The sequence below is a fragment of the Carassius auratus genome, unplaced genomic scaffold, assembly GCF_003368295.1.
Source record: "Carassius auratus strain Wakin unplaced genomic scaffold, ASM336829v1 scaf_tig00023612, whole genome shotgun sequence".
In the NCBI taxonomy this organism is placed as follows: domain Eukaryota; kingdom Metazoa; phylum Chordata; class Actinopteri; order Cypriniformes; family Cyprinidae; genus Carassius; species Carassius auratus.
The window spans coordinates 421,066-428,533 of record NW_020525285.1 but is presented as its reverse complement, the minus strand read 5'-3'; the positions used below and the strand labels follow the sequence as shown (position 1 = coordinate 428,533).

General features: G+C 33.9%; 1 long non-coding RNA gene across 1 annotated transcript; it reads right to left on the bottom strand.

The window, feature by feature from the left end:
- Nucleotides 1-2,970: 2,970 nt before the first annotated feature.
- Nucleotides 2,971-5,269, bottom strand: LOC113077969 (uncharacterized). Its single transcript, XR_003281435.1, has 3 exons — nucleotides 4,996-5,269; nucleotides 4,081-4,249; nucleotides 2,971-3,897 (listed from the first exon to the last, which is right to left on the bottom strand). It is a non-coding gene; the product is annotated as an uncharacterized LOC113077969 (long non-coding RNA).
- Between the last annotated feature and the right edge of the window lie 2,199 nt (nucleotides 5,270-7,468).

The window sequence follows — 7,468 nt, the reverse complement described above, 5'->3', positions numbered from 1 at the left end:
ACTATTTTCACTTGTTATGGAGTAATATTTGATCAGCAGCAGGCCAGTGATAACCAGTTTTCTTTATTTTGTCGGAAGCGCGCCCTCTCGTGACCATTGTGCGCTCTACACCCGTATATTCACAATACACACAACACACACACACACACACACACACATATATACAGGTGCATCTCAATAAATTAGGATATGGTGACATTTCAATCAGCTTATCAACTCAAAACACCTGCAAAGGTTTCCTGAGCCTTCAAAATGGTCTCTCAGTTTGCTTCACTATAGGCTACAGCTTATTTAAATTACATACATCTGTATATATGAATATTCATTTAAAATAAATTATTTATAATTACTGTTAAAATAAAATTGCTTGTGTAGTGGATTCATTTTATATATATATATATATATATATATGCCTATATATATATTTAAATATATATATATTTTTTTAGTGTTAGTGATCTTTAATGTGAAGGAGCAGAAACTGGGAGTGATTTGTTTGAGTCTCGAGTCTTTGCTCTCATCTGATTGGTCTGATTTCAGTCTGAGATCTGTAACTCAGATCAGAAGTTTCTAAAGCAATGAACGCAGCTAAAAGCCAAGACACTTTCACGAAACCTAAAGCCCAGGACTGGAGCGAACTAAACTGAATCGTTCCTGTCTAGTGAACTAAACCAGCTTCATACAGACCCTGGACACAGAAGCACAACAATAATCACAAACATATCACTAGAAATAGAGAAATTACAGTCAAACAGACCAAGAAACAGAAACAAATCTCTGTATCTAATCAGTAAAACAGGATCTAGTTGTCTGTTTATAAGCTGTTAATCGTTTGAGCAGGTCTCGCATCTGTTTCTGAGATTTTTACACAAAACTGAGTCAACACTTGAGTTATTAATCACTGAACAGAAAGGGTTAACAGAGTGTGTGCTGTCCATAAATGAAACTTAATAAAATAGATGTGTGTGTGTGTGTGTGTGTGTGAAGGTGTTCTCTGTGTGGTGTGTTGAAGGAGTGTGAGCTAATACATAAATAACAGATAAATTAAGAAATAATAAACTATTAGTTATTACCTCTCTCAGGATCTTAATATTCACAGTTAAACATCTTCACAAATGATCCTAAAATGATCAGAACACACATGATAAGAACACGATCAGACTGTATTGTGTATAGATGTGATTTGTGTTGTGTTCTCTGAATCTTGTTCATGTAGAAGTCATTTAGTTTTCTCTGTTGAAGCTCGATGCTAATATTAGCTGCTTCAGGAGAATAAAATGATCTAAACGTCTCAAATAATTTCCTCAGAAACCGGAGGATGGTGTTGACACATCATCAGGAAATATTAACATTAGGGTTTAAATGATTGTGAAAGTATAAAGTGAGCCGAGTGTGTGTGACACTGATGTCTCTGCAGAGCTGAATGTGGACAGGGGTCCTTCAGAGACACAGCTGCCCTGATATTCCCTGATTTTATTACATTTTAATCAATGTCTGACAGTGCTGACAAAGAGTGGACACACAGCTTCGAAACCTTATGAAACACACGTGTGTGCTTAAAAAACAGATGTGATATATTATTAAGTGTTGCTTCAGATAAAACAAGCTTTTTCTCATCGTTAAAAACATTTTTATCTATTTTATATGGTTGACTGAACCATTCTCTGGACACAGATGCAGTGAGAAGACAATAAGTGTCATAGATTTGATAATTGTGATAGTTGTGTTAAATACATTTTATTATTAATCCATCATAACATTTACAGTTAAAAATATTTTCATTTTTAAACCTAATAGCAGAAACAATTGCCGTCAAGAATCATTATCATTCATCAAAACGGAAATGTTTTCTCACTTAGTCTAGTTTTTAATAACTGTATGATTTCTCGGAAATCAGCCTGTGGTGCTTTTTCTGAAAAATTTCCACTGAACTCTATTAGTAAGAACAGAACTTGTGACGATAGCTGCTTCTGGAGAAACGATGTCTGAGATGGTTTCCGCTTCCTGTGCACGTGACTCCGCCTTTACCAGGGGACAGATTTCCCTTCAGCGCTTATAAATATATCTGACTGCACAGAACAGAGCTGTTTCTGATGGACACAAGTTCTGCTGTATAGATCCTCTGAGACTGGATTTTACACTTTTCTGATTCGGATTTAACGGATTCAGATTATATTGTAAGTGTCTATGATAACGATTTATTGCGTGTATTATTATTATTATTGTCGCTGTATTCTGCTGGCACATTTGTATGTTATCCTAAAAGTCCATGGGTTATGATTTTTTTCTTGTTTTCTCATCATTATGATTTAAAATAAGTTTTTATCTCGTCATCTTAATTTTTCCGTGATCTCAAAATAAATATATTGCTATTTTGTGCTAAAACATATGACAGCGTTTTAGTGCCACGTTGAAAAAAAATAATCTAAGATTACGAGATTAAAGTCGTAATATTTCTAGAATAAAGTCGAAATGTTTAGATAATTTAAATCGTATACATTAAAGTTATAATATTTTTAGATTAGGCCTTTACTGAAGATTAAACACTTTATCTTGACGTCATCTCACGCACCCAGTCGACATTCCTTCGGGGGGCGCTGTCGCTCTCTTATTTAATTATTATTATTAAATATTAGCAGAAATCACCATGCGTCATACTCGCAGGAACAATAGGCTTGGCAATAATATTTCATATCTTCAGTTGCATTCGTTATTTGTAGTGCACCAGCCACCCAATAGCAATACAATTCATGCAGTTGATAAAATTACTTTTAATATCTCTGCTTTCAAAATCAGTTTTAAAGTAAAACACAAATTAATCAAGCTCTTTAATGATCAGATCTCTGTATTTATGTGAAACAATTCATTAAATTAAACGGTTTTCTTTGTGAAAATCCAAAGTGTGTGAACATTTATTCTTAATATTTTGACTTTATTCTCGTCATTTCTACTTTAATCTCGAAATATTACGACTTTAATCTTGTAATCTCTGATTTTTTTTTTTTTTTTTTTTTTTTTTACGTGACACTAAAACGCAATCGTAGAATGTAAAAGTAAATCCACATTGTTCTTGTTATCTTACTCTGTCAGCTGTAATTTCATGACTGGAATATATATATCTGTATATGTATTTGAAGCATCTATTTATCAGTGCTATAATGCATTTAAGGATATAGTTTAATGTCAAAATAGATAATAATCATCAGATTGATTAACATATACATCATTCCTGTAATCTCCATTTCTAGATGTAGTTGTAGATGTTGATGTGATTCTTACTCTTGCTGTTGTTTATTCACTGAACAATAAACTACTTCATGAAAACAAACAAACATTTGAAGGAAAGACTTTTTCTTCTTTTATTCATTTTTACAAGTGTGAACCAGTTTTATACCCTGGTGTTGTACAGATTTATTGCAGTACAGTAAAAATAAATACAATTGTATTCTAGTTCATATTTCTTGCAATGCAGTCATTAATTCATTATTAGAGACTCCCCAACTTTAAAAGCATGTGTCATACTGTAAGGAGACATTAAAAGTGTACAGTATATGAGTTTGATAATCACTGCATTAAAGCTTTACATGTTTTCACTGAGAAACAGATCTATGACACTGGTGCTGCACAAGGCTATATTACACACAGAGCGCTGTCTTCATCAATCTCTCAGCTGTTTAAATGAGTTTAGATCTGGAGACTGAACCCTTCAGTGATCCTCGTGTCCTCATCCTGGAGGACAACACTCCCATCAGGAGAGAAATGTGTCCTCATCAGGATCAAGCTGATCAGATTTGTGTTGATCTTCAGAAAACTGAACTCTATCTGAAGATCAGGAATCAGCTGCTGGAGAAGATGATGTGTGAGAGTCTGACACTTTTTCTGGAACATCTTGAGAAACTAGAAATGAAAAACACAAACATCTGATTACAGCAGTTCTGTACAAGAATGATGCTCGCAACACAAGATCACGGGTTCAGATCTGATTCAGATAAAAACTCTATCAGAGATTAGAGAAGGAGAAACAGTGTTGATGATTAAAGACATGAAAGTGTGTTTGTCTTAAACATCATAAAAACTCACAGTTTAGTCTGAAGTTATCAAAGCTGTTTCTTCTGACTAACATCAGCGTCTTTTCCTCTCCTGGTTCTTTAGGTTTTAACTTTACATTTTTCTCTTTCATTCTCTTCTTGTCTTTCGTCTACAGATCGCTCCTTCATTAGTCATTTAGTCATGTCTCCTTAAAGATTATCTGTTACAAATAATATGGAAGAACATCCACACAAAGATTCAGTCAGAGACACTAAAAACAGAGAAGAAGACCATTATTTTAATGGATTTGCAAACTCATACATTTTAATTTTACTGTCAGATGGCCAAATAAACATTTACATGAACTTCAGCTTCAGCTAAAACTTAATGTTATAATTTTACTGCGAGTTGTAAAACTATGAGAAATTAGTGAGTTTTTTTTTTTTTAATAAAGCAATTTACAGTGGACACAAGATTATTTACAAGACATTACTTTTACACATAATTATAATGTAATTTAAGAACTATATTGATATTAATATTTTTATTAGTCTGCATTCACATTGATCATATCTATCTTTAGATGTCATGTTTTTGTCTGGTGCTATTATAACTCTATCAGCTGCAGCTTCAATCTGAATCACATTTATATGAAGATAATATCTCTCTCATAACTTTACAGACTGTAATGATCTGCATGAAAAACAATTCTTTTATTAAACAGATTATAATTATATAGCACTGAAAGTGTGATAGACTGCTCACTTTATAATAACTAGAAATCTGTCACTCATCTCACTTCAGTTCGCGATCTCACAAGTGAATAATAATAATAATAATAATAATAATAATAATAATAATAATGTCTTCAGTAGAGCTGCTCAGAAATCAATGTTTTACAATGTTTTAAAACGATCTGTATTGAATAAATATAATACATCGTTTGATGTGATCATAGACACTTACAGCATAATCCGGTGTTGTATCTAAATCAGAAAAGAGCAAAATCAAGATTAGCTCCAGTAAATGCGTCAGTTATTGTTCGACAGCTGAACTTCTGTCTGCAGCGGAGTTTGTGCGCGGGGCGGAGCTTACAGACTCGGCGGGTGACGTCAGAGGAGTCTCCTGTCGGACTACAAGAGGCGATAAACTCCACAACAATCTGTTGTAGACTGAATCTCAGCTGTTCAACATGAACTGACGCTGACGCCTTTACTGGAGCTATTTTAATAAGTGAATAATTTCTATGATCATATCAAACGATGTGTTGTATTTATTGTTATTACTGTCTGTGAATATATTCTGTTGATGTTGAGCTCAAGTCAAGTCATATTTATCTCTACAGCACTTTATTCAATACAGATTGTTTTAAAACATTAATTTCTGAGCAGCTCTACTGAAGACAATAACATCATCATCATCATCATCATTATTATTCTTCCACTTTCCAGGTCCAAGGAAGGTATTCAAGAGGATTATTCTGGCTAGAAGGTCATGATCCTCTTGCTGCAAACCTTAAAATACCTCAGACCAAGACAAACATCCCCGAGATGGAGACAGAAACTAACAATTGGAATTTGCATTAAGTCAGGTCCCAGACGAAAGGTAGTTTACACCTCAAAGTGAATAAGATTACATCAATATCTGCAGCACTGGTGTGTTCCTGTAGTTTTGTGAAGCGATGATGTCATCAGCTCAGCTCTTCTTCTCTGACAGAATCACAGACTGCTCTGGTGTGAACACCACATGCTTTCTAGTCGTTTCACACTGCTTTCATGTGCACACTCATATTTCTGGAAACAATCTGAACCAGGAGAATAAAAGATCAGAAAGTGAAAGCTCTTTGTGCGGATGTGTCCTAAACTGTGCTTCCATATTATTTGTAACAGATCATGACTAAATGACTAAATGACTAAAGGAGTGATCTGCAGATGAAAGACAGGAAGAGAATGAAAGAGAAAAAAGACAAGTCAAACCTAAAGAAAACACTTTCATAAGAGTCCTTTGGAAAAGAATGACTGACATAAAATCAAACAGAAATCTTGCCGCGCACGCGCACAGATGCAGCAGCTGCAGACTGATTTACCAGAAATCACGTGATCTCTCACACAGATCAGCCTGATGTACGAGAATAATGCACTTACTGACTGACATTCAGTTTGGATGAACACAATGATTCTTGACTCATGGGACAACACATGTCCAGCAATTCTACAATCCTGTAGGCCGAAAAATATACAGATTTAAAATGTTATAAATACTTTTTTTTTTATAAAAAAAAAAAAAAAAGAAAGAATTAGAATCTGAAATCTTTTCCTTGTACTTTTGTCAAATAAATAAAAGTTTAAGGGGTCATATGATGCAATTTTATTTGTTTTATTTTTTTTGCCTTGAACTGTATAAACACATTTCATTACAACAAATACACAAAATAATGTTCTTTTTTGCAGCATCATATGACCCCTTTAATATTTAAATAATTTAACAACACATTTGCATGTTTGCTGTTCTTTGTTATTTAATTGTCACATTGACATGCAGGTCAACAAATAAAATATTAGCATTTTTTGTGTCCAAATGTTTCAATTTTTTTAATGATATAATTATTAGTTTCAGTAAAGGCATTATGAGGACCTTCCGTCTCCTTCAGCTCTGTCTTAGGCATCTTACATTACAGACAGTGCAGTTTATTGTTCAGACATCTGCAGTCCTCAAGCCTCCTGCAGCAGGACTATGACATGTTCATACAGGTGAGCAGGGACCCTGCTTTCTTCAGAAAACTCTTCGGTTACACAAATGGAGAAGAAACCCTGGGAGAAACCAGGCTCAGTCGGGGTTCGGTTCTCCAATTCTCTAGAGCCAGCTCAATCACATTTACACTGCAAAATAATATTTAAGAATAAGATTTAATATTGGGGACTCAAATATATGTCAATTATATAAACTGGAGACAGAAACCCTTTAACATTAGTTTTTTCAGGAACAATATTCTGGAACGATGCATTCATCTGGATACAACATGGGGAGTTATAATCTATGGGATTTAAATCCGGCCATGATTCAAAACTGAAAATAAAGTTCTGAAAGGTTGAAACTAAGTGTTCGAAAACTCAAAATCTTCCAAAAAAAGTTTTGCAAGATCTAAAAATAAGATTTGCAAGGTTGCGAAATGTAAAGAACGACTCACTTTCCTCAACTCAGTTTCTTTTTCGGGGCCGGGGGGTTGGTCCTGTAGCTGATTTCACATAATGATTACAGATAACAAAATCATAATTTTTAAAAAGGTTTTATTTTAAAATTTGCCTTATTAAATTAACTGTATTTATAAGCTTTTTTTTCCTACTGGGGCCTGAAATTGATTGATTTTGGTAAATATTTAGCTAAATGTGTTTTTTTTGTTTGTTTGTTTGTTTGTTTTTTTGCTGGTAGTACGCGAGTG